The following is a 25,912-nucleotide window of genomic DNA, read 5'->3' as shown; positions in this document are numbered from 1 at the left end:
TCTATGGGTAAAGGTTCTCGTGAATCCAGCCATTGGAATCCAAGGCGAGTGTGTTCCCCCAGATAATCACATATAATAATCCAGTAGAGAAACTCAACATACCTCAAAGGTATAAATTACATCAATATTAGCAAAACCAGCAGGGACCACTGTGTTAAATGGATGCGGAAATACAGCGTATAGCATAGCTTTATGGAGAACCTGTGCTGTTCTATGATAACAGAGCCGGTGTAAGATTAGTTTATTGGTGAAAAGAGATGGGGCGAGGGCGCCTGGATTTGAGCCAGGGATCACATCATCTGCAGTCAAATGTTCGACAACTGAATTACACCCCTAGAGACAGTCAGTCGAATTATGTACTTTAGTATAACATGACCCGTTAGAACAAGGGTCACGAAAAAGAGCCAGGGTCATTTCAAGCAATTATTAGAAAATATTAAACATTGCTTTCAAAATATTCTGTTCTTTCGAAACCGGTGCGAAGAATTTAGATAGTTGAAAAGAAAAACAGACTATGATAATTACGATGCAGAGGGAGGTGGCGTAACTTTTATTCTTTGGGGGGGGGGGGGGGGGGGGCTCACTGAGGAGGGATTTGAATTTGAGCCAGAGAACTTGGGAATTTACAAGTTCTTACGCTGAATTAAATCCACTCGCAGCTGACACTGCTACATCAATTTTCAACCAAATATTTCACTCACTTACTGGGGGTACCCTGGGGCGAGAGAGGTGATATTTAATGCGCTAACTGTGAAAAGTTTTTTGTTTTGAAGACGATTTTTCTGGCTGGCTGTCACATTTTCTGGGTGCATGGCCTGGTTCTGAGGGTGCTCATACAGACTGCACCACCCTCAACATCAGCCCAGGGATCCGTACTGGATAAAATGTTAGTGTGTTCCAGCTCCCCGATGCTCAAGACTTGAACATACAACCCAGGCTGACATTCCAGTCCAGCACTGAGATTGCTGCAATTTCAGAGCATCAAAAACTAAAGGCTTACCTGCTTCCGCAGGTCGACTTAGGAGACCTTATGATGCTTTTTTTTGAAGAGAAGCCCTGAGCTACATGTATCCATCAGCCGAAGTGTGTGGGATCTTGCTATGTAACACCATGATGGCTGCCACCAGCAGTAAAAACACGAGTTAAATTTCAATGATTTTCAGACACATTGGTGGCACAGTGGGTTAGCCCTGCTGCCTCGTGTCGCCCAGGTTCGATCCCGGCTCTGGGTCACTGTCCGTGTGGAGTTTGCACATTCTAGGGCAGCAGGGTGGTGCAGAGGGTTAGCCCTGCTGCCTCACAGCGCTGAGGTCCCAGGTTCGATCCCGGCTCTGGGTCACTGACCGTGTGGAGTTTGCACATTCTCCCCGTGTTTGTGTGGGTTTCACCCCCACAACCCAAAGATGTGCCGGTTAGGTGGATTGGCCAGGCTAAATTGCCCCTTAATTGGAAAAAAATAGTGGGGTACTCTAAATTTATAAAATAAAAAAAAATGAGTTTGCACATTCTCCCCGTGTTTGCGTAGGTTTCACCCCCACAACCCAAAGATGTGCATGGTAGGTGGATTGGCCACGCTAAATTGCCCCTTAATTGGAAAAAGTGAATTGGGTACTCTAAATTTATTTTCAAAAAAATGTCAATGACTTTTTTTTCTATTGGTTTATGGGGTCTCCATTGGCTAAGCCAACATTTATTGCCCATCCCTATTGCCCCCTGTAGCTGGTGGTGAGCTGGCCCCCCCTGAACCCGCCACAGTGCGTGTGGCGTAGGTGCACCCACTGTTCGGTTAGGGAGCGACTTCCCAGAATTCGATCCAGGGACGGTGAAGGGACGGCCAATAATCTCTGTGGTTTGGAAGACACCATGTCAATGGCAGGGTTCCCCGGCATCAGCTGTCCTTGTGCTTCCAGGTGGCAGCAGCCGTGGTGAAAAACAATGAAAAATGATTATTGTATAGACTCGAATAATCACAGACCTTCTGCGCTGCGACATTGTGAATCATATTTATGGAAATGCGTTCAACATGGAGTCACCTCATTCCTTTTTTAAAATAAATTTATAGTACCCAATAATTTTTTTTCCAATTAAGGGGCAATTTAGCCTGGCCAATCCACCTAGCCTGCACATCTTTTGGCTTGTGAGGGCGAAACCCACGCAAACACGGGGAGAATGTGCAAACTCCACACGGAGTTGGAATCGAACCTGGGACCTCGGCGCCGGAGTCACCTCATTACTGGCACCATCTAACTAACAATTGCGGGAGGCTCTCAAAGGGGACCCTGCTGGGGACTCGTGTCCCTTTATGGGCAAAACCTTGCAGCGGCTGAAAGAGCTGGTTAGTCAGCCAAAACTGCAAGAAAATGGGCGGAACCTTTTTCGAGATATTATTGAGGAGGCATTTTTGAGGTGTTAAGCGATGATGAGGAATGAACTGTCTGGGAGGACGGGTGGGAACAGATTCGACAACAATGCTCCAAAATAATTTGCTCAGTACTTGAATGGGAAAGTGACTTCTCAGTGAGGGAAGAACAATTGTCTGAGGTGAACTGGATAACTTGTTTCACCTCCAGCATCCAACCCGCTGTGGGAAAGGGTACTGTCTTTGCACTGTCTGTGGGAAAGATTTAAAAACTAATTTTAAGTTTTCCACTTTTCTTGCTGCCTGGTGTCACGCAGAATATTTGCACAGGATGTTCCACTCTAATCACCATCTGAGGCTCAGTGGTTTGCCCTGACAGCACTAAGTTAAAAGATTATTCCAGTTCCAGTTTGCCCTCCAAAGAGTTCAGCCCCCTAATCCAGGCTGGCAGCTCAATGCAGTGCTGAAGGATTGCCGTATTGTTGCAGGAGGCATCTTTCAGATTACAAGCTAAACCAAGGACTTGCCTACCTTCACAGGTGGATATCATAGAACTTACAGTGTTGAAGGAGGCCATTCGGCCCATCGGGTCTGCACCAGCCCTTGGAAAGAGAACCCTACTCAAGCCCACGCCTCCATCTTATCCCAGTAACCCGACTTAACCTTATTAGACACTAAGGGCAATTTAGCATTTACATACACAGATACATAGAAGATAGGAGCAGGAGGAGGCCTTTTGGCCCTTCGAGCCTTCTCCGCCATTCATCACAATCATGGCTGATCATCCAACTCAACAGCCTAATCCTGCTTTCTCCCCATAGCCTTTGATCCCATTCTCCCCAAGTGCTCTATCTAGCCTCCTCTTGAGTATATTCAATGTTTTAGCATCAGCTGCTTCCTGTGGTAATGAATTCTACAGGCTCACCACTCTTTGGATGAAGAAATGTCTCCTTATCTCTGTCCGAAATGGTTTACCCTGAATCCTCAGACTGTGACCCCTGGTTCTGGACACACACATCATTGGTAACATCTTCCCTGCATCTACCCAGTATAGGATATAAAAGACACAATTTGAAGAAAAGTCCTTGACTGCTCTTATCCCGAAGTAACCAGACACGGAATAACGTATCTGCTGATTTATCGCTGTCACAATCTCTTGACCACTGCCTCTCTAACCAAAATCCCAACTGATGCATTGGTAAACCTGAGGGACGATTTTGGTAAACCACCATTCTGAGAAACTAGCAAAACTGATTTTAATGATCGCAGAACTACAATGCCTGGCAGATTCCATTATAAATTCCTGTTTGGAAAACAAATGCAATATTGAGGGGTGGGGGATTGAGGGGGGGGGGGGGGACACCTTAATTTGAACTATGGGCTTCCTGATCTGCAGTCAGATGCTATACCCACAGCAGTACAGATGCATTGACCAGAATCAAGGAAATGCACATGTGTTAGCACTTGTCATACCCACCAAAATAAATAACCATTGCCCCCAATTGGACCAGCAACACTTTCACATGTCCCATGAATGTCATTTGTACCACAATTGACTATAGCCAGAACTAGCTACTGAACAAAGTGCTGCAACTACAGGGAAAACAATCCTACGGTACGATTCCCAACTGGAAAGACTTGGGGGGCACATGGATTTAAACCAAAAGCCATGTGATGCCCCCACATCCACACACACTGGGCTTTGCCTTATGCATTATGCACCTGATAGATGATGGTCTACACTTCCCACAGAACTATCAACCCCACTTAATGGAGGCTCATTTCCATCTGGATTGGAGACTTACCAGCATATCCTTGGGCGGCAGGTTTGCACAGTGGTTAGCACTGTTGCTTCACAGCACCAGGGACCCAGGTTCAATTCCCAATTTAGGTCACTATCTGTGTGGTTTCCTTGTGTCTGGGTGGATTTCCTCCGGGCGCCCCAGTTTCCTCCCACAAGTCCTGAAAGCCGTTCTTGTTGGGTGAATTGGACATTCTGAGTGTGGCGACAAGGGGGTTTTCACAGTAACTTCATTGCATTGTTAATGTAAGCCGACTTGTGACACTAATAAAGATTATTGTTGACCTCATTCCTGCCACAAAAGCATTGACATATGTGGCAAGGTCTCACTGGTAGATATCCAGAATTCAACCAGCTGTGGGGAGATCCTCTTGTCAGTTCACTCACCTCCAAATTTAAAAAAAACTATTTTTAAGATTCTCTCTTCTTCTTGGTGCGTGGTTTTGGTTGAAGAATACTTGCATAGGCTGCTCCACTCTAATCATTGGGTTGGGCTCAGTGACAGGAATTTCACCTATCAAATCTAAGATTGCATATTTCTCTGAAGAAGTGATCCTATTGGCATAAAGCTCAAGAACTAAAGGACACTGAATTACGGTGATTGGCAAAAGAGACAAAGACAAAATGAGGTAAAACCTTTTAATGCAGCAAACGATTAGGTTCTGGAGTCCACTGCCTGTGTGTCTGATCGGCGCAGGTTCAGTCGTGGCTTTTAAAAGTCAATTGGATAATTACCTGCACTTTTAAAAACTTGCCCAGCTTTGGGAAAAGCAGGGGAGTGGTACTAGTTTCACTTAAATACAACCAGCACTGACACAATGGCCTCCTTCAGTGCTGTGACTATTCCAACAGCAACATCCCAATTGATCCATTCATTACATTAAAGGGGTGATGTTGGTGAAAAACCTTTACAAGGAGCTCTTATCACTGAAAACAATGATCACACAGGTGCAATGCAGAAAGGATTACATGATAACATTGCATCTCCAAAAGGATACTAAAGGGGGCATCCGGACTTGAACCAGAGACCTCTTGATCTGCAGTCAAATGCTCTACCATTGAGCTATACCCCCAGGGGTAGCTTGTTATGCACTTCAGAATAAAAAAGTTTATTGAAAAAGACAGCATCAGTGCTAATTGGAAATTTAATAATAACAATAATAACTTTTATTGTCACAAGTAGGCTGACATTAACAATGCAAATAACTGCTGTGAAAATCCCCTAGTCGTCACATTCCGGCGCCTGTTCGGGTACACAGAGGGAGAATTCTGAATGAATAATTCACTTAACAGCATGTCTTTTGCGACTTGTGGGAGGAAACCGGAGCACCCGGAGGAAACCCACGCGGACATGGGGAGAACATGCAGACTCTGCACAGACAGTGACCCAAGCCGGGGTTCGAATCTGAGACCCTGGCGCTGTTAAGCAACAGTACTGTGCTACCGTGCCACCCTTTTGAAGGGGATTTGGGCCATTTCATGAGATATTTGAGACGATTAAGATACAATTTTTTAATGCACGGAATATGTTGTGAAATGTACTGGCTGAAAGGCTGGTGGAAGCAGATTCAACAGGCACAGACAAAAATGGAATTTGATTCATTCCTACAGGATTATGAAGTAACAGCAAGCATTGCTGATCAATTGGCTAGTTCTCAAGGGCATCATGGTTGCGCAGTGAGTTAGCATGGCACCGCCGAGGTCCCAGGTTCAATCCTGGCTCTGGGTCACTGTCCGTGTGGAGTTTTCACATTCTCCCCGTGTCTGCGTGGGTTTCACCCCCACAACCCAGGTTAGGTGGATTGACCACGCTAAATTGCCTTGTAATTGGAAAAAATGAACTTGGGTACTCTAAAATTAAAAAAAAAATTGGCTAGTTCTCTTGAAGAGCTGGCACGATGGCACAACAGGTGAATGGCCTCATTCAATGCTGTACAATTTGATGAATCCAGAGCTGGTGTAACATTAGCAAATCTTAAATGCGAAAATGAAGTCAGAGGTATAGCCGGGGTGAATGCATCTCCAACAATCCACAAGAAGCTTAAAACCTTCAGGGAAACAGCAACCTGCCTGATTGACACCCCATCCACAAACATTCCTTCTTTCCACACCGATGCAGCCGGATACAGTGTTTTCCAAACTATTTTTCCAGCGACCCACTTTTACAAAAAGGTCGCTTCTTGCAGCCCACGCCACACTCAAAATAGAGTCTCAATAGTTACTTTTTTAAAATGTTGCATTCATTGGCAGTTCTGTATTATTCAATGTAAAAATTATAAATAAAACATTTATTCAATTTTTCATTACTTGGGAATTCAAATAATTTGTAATTTTCCCCTGACTGGGACGGATGGAGTTCTGAACCCACACCCATAGAATCCAAATAGTGCAGAAGGAGGCCAATTGGCAAGGTGGCATGGTTGCACAGTGCTTAGCAATGCTGCTTCACAGTGCCAGGGATCCAGGTTCAATTTCGACCTCGGGTGACTGTCCGTGTGGAGTTGGCATATTCTCTCCATGTCTGTGTGGGTTTCCTCCCACAGTCCAAAGATGTGCAGGTTAGGTGGATTGGCCATGCTAAATTACCCCTTAATGTCCAAAGGTTGGGTGGGGTTATAGTGATAGGGTGGGGGATTGGGAATAGGTAAGGTGCTCTTTCAAGGGTCAGTGTAGACTTGATGGGCCAAATGGCCTCCTTCTGCACTGTAGGAATTATATGACCCTCTGAAAGAGCATCCTACCTCGACCAACTCCCCATCTCTATCCCCATAACCCCACCTAACCTCTGGACACTAAGGGGCAATTTAGCATGGCCAATCCACCTAACCTGCACATCTTTGGACTGTGGGAGGAAACCGGAGCACATAGAGGAAACTGATACAGACACGGGGAGAACGTACAAACTCACGCAGACACGAGGATAATGTGCATACTCCGCGTATACAGAATTAAACCTGGGTCCTTGGTGCTGGGCTAATCATTATGTCACCCATCTCTCCCCACCCCCTCCCCACAACCCACCCCCCTCCCGAGGTTGAGAATGGGTCAAACATGACTCAGCCTCATAGCAATGGACCAATTAAAGGTGACGAGAGCCCCACAGGATGCACAGGAATTATCTGCTCAATTGTGTATATGGGAATCCTCTGGCTACAAGTTGCTGACTGGAATATTTGTGGAACAATAATCCAGTAGGCAGTCATTGGGCGGGAGAGACATGCCTGGTAAAAAAGAGCAGAAAGCACTACTGGAAACTGACTGTTTAGAAGGAGTATCTTCAGGAAAAAGTGTGAAGGGAATTGACTTATCTGGTAAACTCCAGTTTTAGTTGCAGGTGCTGACTAACCTGGCTGATCAGCTGCTGCAGAAACAGGAGTCACTGCTGAGAGGTGTGTCTATGGCTGTGACTGTAACAGTGACCCCGGGGCGCCACAAAAGACCACAGCACCGTCTTCTACATCAGCTTCATGTACTGCAGTGAGAATTTACCCAGAGAGAAAAAGGAAAAAATGGTCAGGCCATCTTTGCGGATAATTTTCGGTGACCTCTTGGCAACCCATTTTTCACCATCCTGTGACCCACTCACGGATCATGACAACCACTTTGAGAAACACTGATCTACAAGATGCACAGCAGGAACTCACCAAGGCTCCTTCCAAACCCACCACCGCTACTATCTAGAAGAACGAGGGCAGCAGAGACACAGGAAAACCACATCCTGGAAGTCCCCCTCCAACCACTCACCATGCTGACTTGGAAATAAACCACCGTTCCTTCACTGTGGTCGCTGGCTCAAAATCCTGGAATTCCCTCCCTAACAGCACTGTGGGTGTACCTACACCACATGGACCGCAGCGGCTCAAGAAGGCAGCTCACCGCCACCTTCTGAAGAGTAATTAGAAAGGGGAAATTACTGCTGGCTGAGCCAGCAGATCCCATCCCTTGAATGAACATCCAGTTAGTAAATGAATGGATTTGAACCAGGAACCATTTTATCTGTAGTCAGTTGCTTTGCTGGTGATGTTTACCCAGCATACCTAAACTCCCTTGCAAGAGCTTGCGGCCAAGTAATTCAACAGATGATGGGCTAAGCTTACCACACAACTCTCACCATTTGGTTGTCATATATTTCCAGCCAGTAAAGACATTCACTCATCCCTGGGAAGCCCCACTCCAGTTCTGCGATCGCATTTCTGACACCGGAGTGTTGACGTTTGTGGGAAGATCTCACCACTAAATGCGCTGAATAAAACCTGCTGCATACAAGTGCCGGCCGCAAACATTCAAACGCTATTTTTAGATTTCTATTTTTCTTGGTGTACGGTCTTGTTCGGAGGACGTTCAGACTGAGTCAAAATAATGTGAGTTCAAGCTCGACGAATTGCAGGACTTTGTCAAATCCAGGCTGATAATTAGGCACAGTATTGAGATAATCGTTGGCGGAACCTTTATCAGATCAAATTTTATCCTGAGAGTTTGTTTCGCTTCTGAACAAGTTGAAAAGCTTATGGCACTATTTTAAGAGCGGCACAACAGAAGGATTCATTGTCCAAACATTTATCTCATTGCTGCTTTAAAAAAAAAAAAATTTAGACTACCCAATTCATTTTTTCCAATTAAGGGGCAATTTAGCATGGCCAATCCACCTAGCCCTGCACATAGAACAGTACAGCACAGAACAGGCCCTTCGGCCCTCGATGTTGTGCCGAGCAATGATCACCCTACTCAAACCCACGTATCCACCCTATACCCGTAACCCAACAACCGCCCCCTTAACCTTACTTTGTAGGACACTACGGGCAATTTAGCATGGCCAATCCATCTAACCCGCACATCTTTGGACTGTGGGAGGAAACCGGAGCACCCGGAGGAAACCCACGCACACACAGGGAGGACGTGCAGACTCCACACAGACAGTGACCCAGCCGGGAATTGAACCTGGGACCCTGGAGCTGTGAAGCATTTATGCTAACCACCATGCTACCCACTTTTTATTCCAATAAGACATCTTTGGGTTTTGCGTGTGAAACCCACACAGACACGGGGAGAATGTGCAAACTCCACACGGACAGTGACCCAGAGCCGGGAATCAAACCTGGGCCCTTGGCACCGTGAGGCATCAGGGCTAACCCACTGCGCCACCGTGCTATCTCATTGCTGCTTTTGGGAAACCTGCAGTACAGACATCACTGCCTCTGTCACAGAATCCTCAATCTCCATCATCATTTCACTGAGTATATTTTGGTGACGAACCCTTAGGAAGTGTTTTTGTCAACTGCTCTTAATTATCACAGAACAGGATTGCAGGAACGACTGTGTCTTGAATTAACATTTATGAAATCATGTGCAACACTGATGAGGGCAGCACGGTAGCACAGTGGTTAGCACTGTAGCTTCACTGCTCCAGGGTCCCAGATTCGATTCCTGGCTTGGGTCACTGTCTGTGTCCGGAGTCTGCACGTTCTCCCCGTGTCTGCGTGGGTTTCCTCCGGTTGCGCGGGTTCATTTCCCGTACCAGCCTCCCCAAACAGGTGCTGGAATGTGGCGACTAGGGGCTTTCCACAGCAACTTCATTGAAGCCTACTCGTGACAATAAGCGATTATTATTAATATTGTGATCTGGAAAGAATGATATTCAAAAAAGAATTGGATGGAGACCTGAAAATTTACAGAGCCGCGGGGAAAGAGCCGTGGAGTGGGGTGAGCTGGATCATTGTCTCCCACAGAGCTGGCAAAGGCACGATGGGCCGGGTGGCCTCCTTGCCGCTGTTCCTTGCGTGTGTTTTTGATTCTGGGTTATGCAGCGTAAAACCATAAATTAAGCTTCGGGTTTAATGTTCTATTCTGGAAGCAGAGGGCCATGATCACAAAGGAATGCAATGCAGACCGTGGTTACACTAAAGCCACATTTGAGATGAATCATTTGATGATCTTAGAGTCGACTTTAATAACAGGCTTCTGTCCCAAAGTGCTCCAAGGGACGATTCACCGGGCCTGCAATTTAATGTCACACTGTCCTCTTTAACCATTCACTGCATCTGCTTCGTCCCCGTTCCAGTCACTCAACCTTAGATCTGACAAGGTTTGGACAGGTTTGACGATGTGTTGTAACTGGGAAGGGTGCGGTTAGATTCAAGAATAGTGAAAGGTTGGAATAGTCGAGTCAACAGGAAATTGAGTATCTGACTTTTTTGTTGCCGTTGAAGACATAATTTGATTCCTGTTTATCACAGGAGATTGCGGGTTAGCCCTGCTGCCTCACGGCGCCGAGGTCCCAGGTTCGATCCCGGCTCTGGGTCACTGTCCGCGTGGAGTTTGGACATTCTCCCCGTGTTTGCGCGGGTTTCGCCCCCACAACCCAAAAATGTGCAGAGTAGGTGGATTGGCCACGCTAAATTGCCCCTTAATTGGAAAAAATGAATTGGGTACAAAAACCCGAAGACGATCATCTGCAGCCTGCAGAATCAGTTCCAACACCACCCTCAAAATACATCCAGACGTTCACTCATCTCTGCAGCCTTTGTGGGATCTTGCTGTGCTTGGGTGGGGCTGGGGGGGGGGGGAGGGAGGGGGCGTTGCTCAACTTCACCGCAATCGCCGTCTGAGTCAAAATACGACCTAAATGCAAGTCTCGGTGTTAAGAAATCGGATTGTAACTGTGATTCGCCACCACTGTCTGTTCCATGTGATTTAGACAACTCTGAGATTCTGAGCTGCAATGACCCATCACATGGCAGCCCAGCCGGTTCAGCCGCTAAAATTTAAACATTTGCGACCAAATATTTTTTTTGTAAAGACGGATCAATGATTTGGCAGCATTCGGGGCGGGGGTTAAAGGCCAATGTCCCTTTCCTGCAGCAACTGGCCAATCTAACTGACAATAATTCCTTGCTCAGAGAAAAGCCAGTGAGATTCAATAAAACCTAAGGGATTTGTTGAATTGCTGTTGTGACCGCTTCTCCCTGTTGGTCAGGAATCGGAGCCACCCCTCAGCTCTATCTGTTGGTCAGGATTCGGAGCCACCCCTCAGCTCTATCTGTTGGTCAGGAATCGGAGCCACCCCTCAGCTCTATCTGTTGGTCAGGAATCGGAGCCACCCCTCAGCTCTATCTGTTGGTCAGGAATCGGAGCCACCCCTCAGCTCTATCTGTTGGTCAGGAATCGGAGCCACCCCTCAGCTCTATCTGTTGGTCAGGAATCGGAGCCACCCCTCAGCTCTATCTGTTGGTCAGGAATCGGAGCCACCCCTCAGCTCTATCTGTTGGTCAGGAATCGGAGCCACCCCTCAGCTCTATCTGTTGGCTGCACATTTGATGGTCACCAGCGAGGTTGCTGTACAATTTTCAGTGATGTCTTCAGATTATTACAGCGTCCGTTCCATACCATATTGGATTCATTTTCACTTTGTAATTGTAGCGCGCCTTTGCAATGTATCTGTCAGCCGCCTCTCCAATAATTGCTTAAAAAAACGTACAGAAGTGTATAGGAGTCACCTCCACACTAATTGGTCCTGGATCGCATACACACACACACCCTCACTCACTCACTTCCCACACTTTCACTCACCCACATCCACAAATATTATTTCCCACCCACACATCCTCACTCACACACACACTCATCCTCACACCCATCCAAATTCTCACACACATACACACCCTCACACCCAAACCCTCGCACACACACACACCCTCACATCCACACACACTCACACACATACTCATCATCATATTCACTCTTACACACACACACACCAACTCATCCTCACACACACACACAGAGCCCACACACTCATCCTCACACACACACACACACAGAGCCCACACACTCATCCTCACACACACACACACACAGAGCCCACACACTCATCCTCACACACACACACACACAGAGCCCACACACTCATCATCACACACACACACACACACAGCCCACACACTCATCATCACACACACACACACACAGCCCACACACTCATCATCACACACACACACACAGAGCCCACACACTCATCCTCACACACACACACACACAGCCCACACACTCATCCTCACACACACACACACACACACACACAGCCCACACACTCATCCTCACACACACACACACAGAGCCCACACACTCATCCTCACACACACACACACAGAGCCCACACACTCATCCTCACACACACACACACACACACACACACAGCCCACACACTCATCCTCACACACACACACACACACACACAGCCCACACACTCATCCTCACACACACACACACAGCCCACACACTCATCCTCACACACACACAGCCCACACACTCATCCTCACACACACACACACACACACACAGCCCACACACTCATCCTCACACACACACACACAGAGCCCACACACTCATCCTCACACACACACAGCCCACACACTCATCCTCACACACACACACACACACACACAGAGCCCACACACTCATCCTCACACACACACACACACACACACACAGCCCACACACTCATCCTCACACACACACACACACACACACACAGCCCACACACTCATCCTCACACACACACCACACACACACACACAGCCCACACACTCATCCTCACACACACACACACAGAGCCCACACACTCATCCTCACACACACACACACACAGAGCCCACACACTCATCCTCACACACACACACACACAGCCCACACACTCATCCTCACACACACACACACACACACACACAGCCCACACACTCATCCTCACACACACACACACAGAGCCCACACACTCATCCTCACACACACACACACACAGCCCACACACTCATCCTCACACACACACACACACACACACACAGCCCACACACTCATCCTCACACACACACACACAGAGCCCACACACTCATCCTCACACACACACACACACACACACACAGCCCACACACTCATCCTCACACACACACACACAGAGCCCACACACTCATCCTCACACACACACACACACACACAGCCCACACACTCATCCTCACACACACACACACAGCCCACACACTCATCCTCACACACACACACACACACACACACAGCCCACACACTCATCCTCACACACACACACACAGAGCCCACACACTCATCCTCACACACACACACACACACACACACAGCCCACACACTCATCCTCACACACACACACACAGAGCCCACACACTCATCATCACACACACACACACACAGCCCACACACTCATCATCACACACACACACACACAGCCCACACACTCATCATCACACACACACACACAGCCCACACACTCATCATCACACACACACACACAGCCCACACACTCATCATCACACACACACACACACAGCCCACACACTCATCATCACACACACACACACAGCCCACACACTCATCCTCACACACACACACACAGAGCCCACACACTCATCCTCACACACACACACACACAGCCCACACACTCATCCTCACACACACACACACAGCCCACACACTCATCCTCACACACACACACACACAGAGCCCACACACTCATCCTCACACACACACACACACAGAGCCCACACACTCATCCTCACACACACACACACACAGCCCACACACTCATCCTCACACACACACACACAGCCCACACACTCATCATCACACACACACACAGAGCCCACACACTCATCCTCACACACACACACACACAGAGCCCACACACTCATCCTCACACACACACACACACAGAGCCCACACACTCATCCTCACACACACACACACACACAGCCCACACACTCATCATCACACACACACACACACACAGAGCCCACACACTCATCCTCACACACACACACACACACAGCCCACACACTCATCATCACACACACACACACACACAGAGCCCACACACTCATCCTCACACACACACACACACAGCCCACACACTCATCCTCACACACACACACACAGCCCACACACTCATCATCACACACACACACACAGAGCCCACACACTCATCCTCACACACACACACACAGCCCACACACTCATCCTCACACACACACACACACAGCCCACACACTCATCCTCACACACACACACACAGAGCCCACACACTCATCATCACACACACACACACACAGCCCACACACTCATCATCACACACACACACACACAGCCCACACACTCATCATCACACACACACACACAGCCCACACACTCATCATCACACACACACACACAGCCCACACACTCATCATCACACACACACACACACAGCCCACACACTCATCATCACACACACACAGCCCACACACTCATCCTCACACACACACACACAGAGCCCACACACTCATCCTCACACACACACACACAGAGCCCACACACTCATCCTCACACACACACACACAGCCCACACACTCATCCTCACACACACAGCCCACACACTCATCCTCACACACACACACACACAGCCCACACACTCATCCTCACACACACACACACAGCCCACACACTCATCCTCACACACACAGCCCACACACTCATCCTCACACACACACACACACAGCCCACACACTCATCCTCACACACACACACAGAGCCCACACACTCATCCTCACACACACACACACACAGAGCCCACACACTCATCCTCACACACACACACACACAGCCCACACACTCATCCTCACACACACACACACAGCCCACACACTCATCATCACACACACACACACAGAGCCCACACACTCATCCTCACACACACACACACACACAGAGCCCACACACTCATCCTCACACACACACACACACAGAGCCCACACACTCATCCTCACACACACACACACACACAGCCCACACACTCATCATCACACACACACACACACAGAGCCCACACACTCATCCTCACACACACACACACACAGCCCACACACTCATCCTCACACACACACACAGAGCCCACACACTCATCATCACACACACACACACACAGAGCCCACACACTCATCCTCACACACACACACACAGCCCACACACTCATCCTCACACACACACACACAGAGCCCACACACTCATCCTCACACACACACACACAGAGCCCACACACTCATCCTCACACACACACACACACAGAGCCCACACACTCATCCTCATCACACACACACACAGAGCCCACACACTCATCCTCATCACACACACACACACAGCCCACACACTCATCCTCACACACACACACACACAGAGCCCACACACTCATCCTCATCACACACACACACAGAGCCCACACACTCATCCTCATCACACACACACACAGAGCCCACACACTCATCCTCACACACACACACACAGAGCCCACACACTCATCATCACACACACACACACACAGCCCACACACTCATCCTCACACACACACACACACACACACAGCCCACACACTCATCCTCACACACACACACACACACACACAGCCCACACACTCATCCTCACACACACACACAGCCCACACACTCATCCTCACACACACACACACACACACAGAGCCCACACACTCATCATCACACACACACACACACAGCCCACACACTCATCCTCACACACACACACACACACACACAGCCCACACACTCATCCTCACACACACACACACAGCCCACACACTCATCCTCACACACACACACACACACACACAGCCCACACACTCATCCTCACACACACACACACACAGAGCCCACACACTCATCCTCACACACACACAGAGCCCACACACTCATCATCACACACACACACACACACAGCCCACACACTCATCCTCACACACACACAGAGCCCACACACTCATCATCACACACACCTGATCTCACACACTCAGCCCACATTCACTCGCTGTCACACGCGCACACACCCTCATACTCTCTCACACTCACACTCATTCACCCTCACAGACTCACAGTCAGTCACACACATACACAGACCCTCTCACAAACACACAATTACATGAAATATTTTGCTTCTCAATATTGTGCTGGTCTGCCACTTGACACAGAATTCAAGCGTTCCCCCTCTCTGAATAGGAGCCTTCATTCCCATTTGCCATAGACACAGATCACATTCTATAACTGGGCATATCTTATTCCATAGATTGTGCATTTAAAAGTGTTAGAAATATGGGAATATATAGCTCCCTTCCGCCACTATTATGTTGAATTTTATAACAGAATGCTTATTTGTTTTAAATTAAGTTCATTGTGTGGGTCTGTTGTATCGGGGAGGGTCGCCCCAGTTTGAATGGATAGTTGTGAAGCTGATATCTGTTGGCACTGGGTCAATTTAATGTCACCCCCATTGGTCCCATATCTGAAATATTAACCATTTTTGTTTCTTTCACAAAGATACAAACCACTCATTTGTATATTTCCAGATTGTTCTTGGTTCTGGATTCTGTCCCAACTCTACTTTTTAAAAAAATTTAGAGTACCCAATTTATTTTTTCCAATTAAGGGCCAATTTTAACATGGCCAATCCACCTATCCTGCACATCTTTGGGCTGTGGGGGCGAAATCCATGCAGACACGGGGAGAATGTGCAAACTCCACACGGACAGTGACCCAGAGTTGGGATCGAACCTGGGACCTCGCGCCGTGAGGCAGCAGTGCTAACCACTGTGCCGCCGTGCTGCCCACCAACTCTACTTTTGGGGGACAGTGGTTATGCTTTGGTTATGTTTTTTATCCTGTCTTACCCTTACCTTGTGAATCTCTTATGTTTGTCTGGGTGGAGGGTGGTACTGGGTTTTGGGTTTAGGTAGACTTGTAGACCATTGCTCTGTTATTCCTCAATATATATATTCCTCTTTTATTTTTATTATTATTAAACAGTTTGTTCATGTTCTACTTATTAAAAATATTTTAGTTCTGTGTGTGTGTGAGTCTGATGACTCGGAGTTCACTCCGGTTCAGTAGATGCAGAAACCTGACGTTGGATTGAGGAGCGAGCTGCGGCTGGATTGCAAACTGCATCTGCCGATCCTTTTCATCTTTCTTAGAACTGTCATATCGATTATGGAAGTCTGAAATAAAAACTGAAAGTTCTGCTGAAAACATCAGCAGGCCCGGCAGCATCTGTGGAGAGAGAAACAATGTTAACGGTTCGAGTCTGTGTGGCTGCTTCAGAACTTCCCAGATAAACCAATGTTTCACTGACTGGCTTACTCTGTTTTCATTTAAAAAATTTTTTTAGAGTACCCGATTCATTTTTTCCAATTTTGGGGCAATTTAGTGTGGCCAATCCACCGACCCTGCACATCTTTGGGTTGTGGGGGTGAAACCCACGCAGACACGGGGAGAATGTGTAAACTCCACACGGACAGTGACCCAGAGCCGGGATTGAATCTGGGACCTTGGTGCCGTGAGGCAGCAGTGCTAACCACTAGGCCACCGTGCTGCCTTTGGCTGGCTTCCTCTTGAGGACTAATTCATTTTCCTTTACCACACTCCTGCTCTATAGCGGATGGCTCTTGTCACTTTCCATTCAGTTCCAGGCCTGACTGGGTGGGCAGCACTTTGAGTCGGATGGTCGCGGGTTCAAGAACTAATCTAGAGATCTGAGCAGCAACCTCTAGGCTGGTTCTGTCCTGGAGCTGTACGGAGTGCCGCACTGTCAGAGGTGCTGCCTATCGGATAAGATGTCCAGCTCCTCTGCCCCCTCTAAGTGGATGCGAAAGATCCTCGGTCACCGAAGATGATCGGGAGGGGTCTGACGGAGAGGTTGAACGGGAGGGGGAGAAGGTGGAGAGGGAGAGAGGTGAAGAGAGGCTAAATTGGCAACTCCTGCTCCTTATTCCTGTGTCCTAAGAACATAAGAACTAGGAGCAGGGGTAGGCCATCTGGCCCCTCGAGCCTGCTCCGCCATTCAATGAGATCATGGCTGATCTTTTGTGGACACAGCTCCACTTTCCGGCCTGATCACCATAACCCTTAATCCCTTTATTCTTCAAAAAACTATCTATCTTTATCTTAAAAACATTTAATGAAGGAACCTCAACTGCTTCACTGGGCAAGGAATTCCATAGATTCACAACCCTTTGGGTGAAGAAGTTCCTCCTAAACTCAGTCCTAAATCTACTTCCCCTTATTTTGAGGCTATGCCCCCTAGTTCTGCTTTCACCCACCAGTGGAAACAACCTGCCCGTATCTATCCTATCTAGTCCCTTCATAATTTTATATGTTTCTATAAGATCCCCCCGCATTCTTCTAAATTCCAACGAGTACAGTCCCAGTCTACTCAACCTTCCTTGTAATCCAACCCCTTCAGATCTGGGATTGACCTAGTGAATCTCCTCTGCACACCCTCCAGCGCCAGTACGTCCTTTCTCAGGTAAGGAGACCAAAACTGAACACAATACTCCAGGTGTGGCCTCACTAACACCTTATACAATTGCAGCATAACCTCCCTAGTCTCAAACTCCATCCCTCTAGCAATGAAGGACAAAACTCTATTTGCCTTCTTAATCACCTGTTGCACCTGTAAACAAACTTTTTGCGACTCATGCACGAGCACACCCAGGTCTCTCTGCACAGTGGCATGCTTTAATATTTTATCATTTAAATAATAATCCCTTTTGCTGTTATTCCTACCAAAATGGATAACCACACATTTGTCAACATTGTATTCCATCTGCCTTACCCTAGCCCATTCACTTAACCTATCCAAATTCCTCTGCAGACTTCCTGTATCCTCTGCACTTTTTGCTTTACCACTCATCTTAGTGTCATCTGCAAACTTGAACACATTGCACTTGGTCCCCAACTCCAAATCATCTATGTGAATTGTGAACAATTGTGGGCCCAACAGTGATCCCTGAGGGACACCACTAGCTACTGATTGCCAACCAGAGAAACACCCATTAATCCCCACTCTTTGCTTTCTATTAATTAACCAATCCTCTATCCATGCTACTTTACCCTTAATGCCATGCATCTTTATCTTATGCAGTAACCTTTTGTGTGGCACCTTGTCAAAAGCTTTCTGGAAATCCAGATCTACCACATCCATTGGCTCCCCGTTATCTACTGCACTGGTAATGTCCTCAAAAAATTCCACTAAATTAGTTAGGCACGACCTGCCCTTTATGAACCCATGCTGCACCTGCCCAATGGGACAATTTCCATCCAGATGCCTGGCAATTTCTTCCTTGATGATAGATTCCAGCATCTTCCCTACTACCGAAGTTAAGCTAACTGCCCTATAATTACCCGCTTTCTGCCTACCTCCTTTTTTAAACAGTGGTGTCATGTTTGCTAATTTCAAATCCGCCGGGACCATCCCAGAGTCTAGTGAATTTTGGTAAATTATCACTAGTGCATTTGCAATTTCCCTAGCCATCTCTTTTAATACTCTGGGATGCATTCCATCAGGGCCAGGAAACTTGTCTACCTTTAGCCCCATTAGCTTGCCCATCACTACCTCCTGAGTGATAATAATCATCTCAAGGTCCTCACCTGTCATAGCCTCATTTCCATCAGTCACTGGCATGTTATTTGTGTTTTCCACTGTGAAGACCAACCCAAAAAACCTGTTCAGTTCCTCAGCCATTTCCTCATCTCCCATTATTAAAACTCCCTTCTCATCCTCCAAAGGACCAATATTTACCTTAGCCACTCTTTTTTGTTTTATATATTTGTAGAAAGTTTTACTATCTGTTTTTATATTCTGAGCAAGTTTACTCTCATAATCTATCTTACTCTTTATAGCCTTTATAGTCTTTTCTGTTGCCCCCTAAAGATTTCCCAGCCCTCTAGTCTCCCACTAATCTTTGCCACTTTGTATGCTTTTTCCTTCAATTTGATACTCTCCCTTATTTCCTTAGATATCCACGGTCGATTTTCCCTCTTTCTATCGTCCTTCCTTTTTTTAGTATAAACCTTTGCTGAGCACTGTGAAAAATCTCTTGGAAGGTTCTCCACTGTTCCTCAACTGTTTCACCATGAAGTCTTTGCTCCCAGTCTACCTTAGCTAGCTCTTCTCTCATCTCATTGTAATCTCCTTTCTTTAAGCACAAAACACTAGTATTTGATTTTACCTTCTCACCCTCCATCTGTATTTTAAATTCCACCGTATTGTGATCGCTCCTTCCGAGAGGATCCCTGGGCGCGATTCTCCCAACGGGAGACTGAGTGCCGACGCCGGAGTGAAACCTGGTGTGTTTCATTCTGGCGTCGGAGGCCGCTCCTCGCCCCCTATTCTCCCCCCCTGGGGAGCTAGGAGCGGCGGCGCGTGAATCCCGAGCGCCCGGCCTTGACGCTTGCGTCAAAGCGAGCGCCGGGAATGACGCGGCCGGCGGCACCGAAGTGACATCAGCCGCGCATGCGCAGGTTGGCCGGCTCCAACCCACGCATGCGCGGTTGCCGTCTTCTACTCTGCTGCCCCGCAAGACATGGCGGCTTGATCTTGCGGGGCGGCGGAGGGAAAAGAGTGCGTTGTTTACAGATGCTGGCCCGACGATCGGTGGGCACCAATCGCGGCCAGACATCTGATGAGCACGCCCGTGTGCTCGATCCTCCCTCCGCCCCCCACAGGCCCCACACTCACCTGTCGCGCACTGTTCACGCCGGCAGGGACCAGGTGTGGTTGGCGCCGGCGTGAACCGGTCGGGTTCAGCAGGCCGCTCAGCCCATCCAGGCTGGAGAATTGCTGGTCGCCATGAGAAACGGCGAGCGGTGATTCTCCGAGCGGCCTGTCGAAAAACGCGACACACCATTTTTGGGGGGTGGGAGAATCGCGGAGGGTGCCAGGGCAGTGTGGCGTGATTCGCCCGGCCCTCCCGTGATTATCCCACCCGGCGTGGGGTGCGGAGAATCGCGCCCCCTAACTATGAGATCACTAATCAATCCTGTCTCATTACACAGGACCAGATCTAGGACCGCTTGTTCCCTCATAGGTTCCATTACGTACTGTTCTAGGAAACTATCACAGATACATTCTATAAATTCCTCCTCAAGGCTGCCTTGACCGACCTGGTTAAACCAATCAACATGTAGATTAAAATCCCCCATGATAACTGCTGTACCATTTCTACATGCATCAGTTATTTCTTTGTTCATTGCCTGCCCACTATAATGTTACTATTTGGTGGCCTATAGACTACTCCTTTCAGTGACGTTTTCGCCTTACTATTCCTGATTTCAACCCAAATGGATTCAACCTTAGAAAGAACAAAATAACAAAGAACAAAGAACAAAGAAAAGTACAGCCCTTCGGCCCTCCAAGCCTGCGCCGACCATGCTGCCCATCTAAACTACAATCTTCTTCACTTCCGGGGTCCGTATCCCTCTATTCCCATCCTATTCATGTATTTGTCAAGATGCCCCTTAAATGTCACTATCGTCCCTGCTTCCACCACCTCCTCCGGCAGCGAGTTCCAGGCACCCACTACCCTCTGTGTAAAATAACTTGCCTCGTACATCTACTCTAAACCTTGCCCCTCGCACCTTAAACCTATGCCCCCTAGTAATTGACCCCTCTACCCTGGGAAAAAGCCTCTGACTATCCACTCTGTCTATGCCCCTCATAATTTTGTAGACCTCTATCAGGTCGCCACTCAACCTCCGTCGTTCCAGTGAAAACAAACCGAGTTTATTCAATCTCTCGTCATAGCTAATGCCCTCCATACCAGGCAACATCCTGGTAAATCTCTTCTGCACCCCCTCTAAATCCTCCACATCCTCCTGGTAGTGTGGCGACCAGAATTGAACAGTATATTCCAAGTGTGGCCTAACTAAGGTTCTATACAGTTGCAACATGACTTGCCAATTCTTTTCCTCAATGCCCCGGCCAATGAAGGCAAGCATGCTGTATGCCTTCTTGACTACCTTCTCCACCTGTGTTGCCCCTTTCAGTGACCTGTGGACCTGTACACCTAGATCTCTCTGACTTTCAATACTCTTGAGGGTTCTACCATTCACTGTATATTCCCTACCTGCATTTGACCTTCAAAAATGCATTACCTCACATTTGTATGGATTAAACTCCATCTGCCATCTCTCCGCCCAAGTCTCCAAACAATCTAAATCCTGCTGTATCCTCTGACAGTCCTCATCGCTATCCGCAGTTCCACCAACCTTTGTGTCATCTGCAAACTTACTAATCAGACCAGTTACATTTTCCACCAAATCATTTATATATACTACGAACAGCAAAGGTCCCAGCATTGATCCCTGTGGAACACCACTAGTCACAGCCCTCCAATTAGAAAAGCATCCTTCAATTGCTACTCTCTGCCTTCTATGACCCAGCCAGTTCTGTATCCGCCTTGCCAGCTCACCCCTGATGCCGTGTGACTCCACCTTTTGTACCAGTCTACCATGAGGGACCTTGTCAAAGGCCTTACTGAAGTCCATATGGACAACATCCACTGCCCTACCTGCATCAATCATCTTTGTGACCTCTTCGAAAAACTTATCAAGTTAGTGAGACACGAATTCCCCATCACAAAACCGCGCCGCGTCTCGCTAATACGTTCATTTTCTTCCAAATGAGAGTAGATTCTGTCTCGAAGAATTCTCTCCAGTAATTTCCCTACCACTGACGTAAGGCTCACCGGCCTGTAGTTCCCTGGATTATCCTTGCACTACTCTTCTTTTTAAATAATAGAGTACCCAATTATTTCCCCCCCCCCCCCCAATTAAGGGGCAATTTATCATGGCCAATCTACCTACCCTGCACACCTTTGGGTTGTGGGGGTGAAACCCACGCAGACATGGGGAGAATGTGCAAACTCCACACGGACAGTGACCCAGGGCCGGGATTCGAACCCGGGTCCTCAGTGCCGCACTCCCAGTACTAACCACTGCACCACCGTGCTGCCCTATGAAAGAACTACTCTGATTGATATCACCATCCAGCTCTTGGTCTGTAGCACTAATATGGTGTTCATGGTCAACAACGGGATTCCTTGATTAACATGAAGATCGGGATTACGGGGAGAAGGCAGGAGAATGAGGATGAGGAACATATCAGCCATGATCCAATGGTGGAGAAGACCCAATGGGCTAAATGGCCTAGTTCTGCTCCTACATCTTCTGAACTTATGAACTCACTGCCTGAAAGGATGGTGGAGGCAACATCACAACATTTAAGAGGCAGTTAGATGATCACTTGAAAAGCCATTGCATACGAGGGTATTAGCCAAATGCTGGAAAATAGGATTAGGATAGTTGGGTGCTTGATGTTGGCACATGGATGATGGGCCGAATGGCCTCTTTCTGTGCTATAAAACTCTATGACTCTATAACGTTATAACCTGAAAGCTTTCAGTTTCACCTGATGCTGCCTCAGTGTTAAAATGAAAGGTGAGTTGTAGGATACACACCCAGTCCTATTAAACTCAGAATTCATTTTCTGGGGCGTGATGCATTTGGAGCCCTGCATCCTTGACTTTAATTATTCCGTTATACCTTTCCTAAATTTCTTCACCTCTTAACCTCTTACCCTATTTAAGATGCTCCTTCAGACTTCCCTTCTTCATAGAGCTTTTGATCACTGACCCTAATACCTTCTTGGCTGGGTGACATATTTTGTGTGAAAACTGCATTTTTGGGACTTTTTAACGACGTGACAGGCGCTCTCTATATACAAAAAACAAATACTGTGGATGTCGGAAACAAACACAGAAAATTCAGGATAAACTCAGCAGGTCAGGTAGCATCTGTGGAGGGAGGAACAGAATTCATTCGATCCCAGACCCCAGACCCCAACAGTGGCTAGGATACTGGACTCAAACCTCAATATTTCATCCCAATTTGGAAGACTGAGGAATGGATACCTCGCTCCAGGAGTGATTTCACGGAGAAATAGGGACATGGTAGATTTTTAAAAATCAATTTAGAGTACCCAATTCATTTTTTCCAATTAAGGGGCAATTTAGCGTGGCCAATCCACCTAGCCTGCACATCTTTGGGTTGTGGGTGCGAAAGCCACGTAAACACGGGGAGAATGTGCAAACTCCACACGGACAGTGTAGCCACCTGGGGTGGCCACGTCCCGATTCCAAAATGGACATTCGCAAAGAGTGCAGGGAAAATTGGACAGTGCTAGAAAAACAAGCAGGTACAAGGTTTCCTGTGGATTGGAACTTGCAGCTCCCAGACAGAACTGAAACTACAAGCCATTAGCATAGTAATGAGCTATCTCCAGGGACAAAAGAGAAACATTTAAACAATCGGTACCAGGGCAGACTCCCCGGCGCCAGTGGAGACTAAAACAAAGGCAGACCAACTGTTACCTAGGGCCCGGCCAGCAATCGGGGAACGACCCCGTTATTGGAGAGAATCAATACAAACGATTGGGACATGGTCCAATTAATTGGGGCCAAGTTCAGGAACTGCCCAGAAGGGCGCGAAACCCTTTGGGTATAAAGAAGAGTCCCCGAGGTCAGTTCGCTCTCTTCTTCTTCACCTTCATCTTGGCCTTGGCTCTCAGCGACGATAGACCCGTAAAGCACCAGCCAAGTAAGTCTAAGGTCAACGCACGCTACGAGATAGGCGCTCCTCGCTACTATTCTATACCAGTTCGAAGCCAGCAGTATCAGAACTGGACAATGGCCATTGTTCCTCTGACTGAGTGGGCCACTCGAAGCTAAGTATAGGCTTTTAGTAGTAGTTGTAGTTTAGTGAGTAGAGTTTGTGCATGAGTAATAATTGACTGTGTGTGTAAATAAATGTGCTTTGATTTCAAACTTACTAACTGGTGTATCAAGTCTTTGATCAGTATCTGGTTTTGAACCTTGTGGTGGTATCAAAAAGATACCTGGTGACTCTTGAGCAAAGGTAATTAAAACAGAGCAAATTAAGGAAAGCATAATGAGCAACAGGACAGTGACCCATAGCCGGGATCGAACCTGGGACCTCGGCGCCATGAGGAAGCAGGGCTAACCCACTGCGCCACCGTGCTGCCCTGGGATACGGTAGATTAAAACAAATTTTATTACTAACACAGTATAAAATCTTTAAATACACATCAAAAAATAGCTTATAATTATCCCTTAAACTATACAATTCGATACAGTGAATACAATGCCCTTAATTGCTATCTTCATTCCCACTTAAACAACAAGAAAAACCCATCTCAGCTCTCAATCCATTTTACTACCAATACACAGAGGAATACATGTTTTCCAGAGATGTTCTTTGAGAAAGAGAGACCTTTTGAAACTGCTTTAAAGACAAGATCTGACTCCTGTCAGACCCATGCACAAACCCTGGTTGTATGTTCTCAGAAGATCCTTCTCAGTTTGTTTCTGCTGCCCCTTGTTCCCAGACTAGTCTGCAATGCTTTAAAGATTGTTAATCTCTTTTAACTGAACTGCAGTAAGAGTAAAACAGCTTCACTTCTGGACACAGCTTCATTCAGTTCAGAACTGCACTGCTTTCTCAAAATGCCTGGTGCCTTAGCTCCACCCAGCACCGACATCACCTTACTGAGCTGAAAGCTAATTAACTCCACTGAGTATCCCCTTAATCCAAACAAAATTCCATTAGCCCAAGCTTTTTACTCTGCTTTAATTGCACCCCTGGCTCCCAACTTCTCAAACTAAGATTTATTTTAAAAACATGACTGCAGCAGTCACCCACACCAACTCAGGTTTTTAACTCTTACTGCACCAAATACTTTCATACAATTCATCTGAAATTCCTACATTCATCACATTCATCGCACATCACTGACTCTTACCAACTTTTACAGATGCACCATAGAAAGCATCCTATCTGGCT

General features: G+C 47.4%; 1 non-coding gene across 1 annotated transcript; it reads right to left on the bottom strand.

The window, feature by feature from the left end:
- Positions 1 to 5,161: 5,161 nt before the first annotated feature.
- On the bottom strand, positions 5,162 to 5,233 carry trnac-gca. The gene has a single exon. It is a non-coding gene; the product is annotated as a tRNA-Cys (tRNA).
- Between the last annotated feature and the right edge of the window lie 20,679 nt (positions 5,234 to 25,912).

The sequence above is a fragment of the Scyliorhinus canicula genome, chromosome 19, assembly GCF_902713615.1.
Source record: "Scyliorhinus canicula chromosome 19, sScyCan1.1, whole genome shotgun sequence".
NCBI classification, from domain to species: Eukaryota; Metazoa; Chordata; class Chondrichthyes; order Carcharhiniformes; family Scyliorhinidae; genus Scyliorhinus; species Scyliorhinus canicula.
This window is presented reverse-complemented; position numbering and strand designations above follow the sequence as displayed.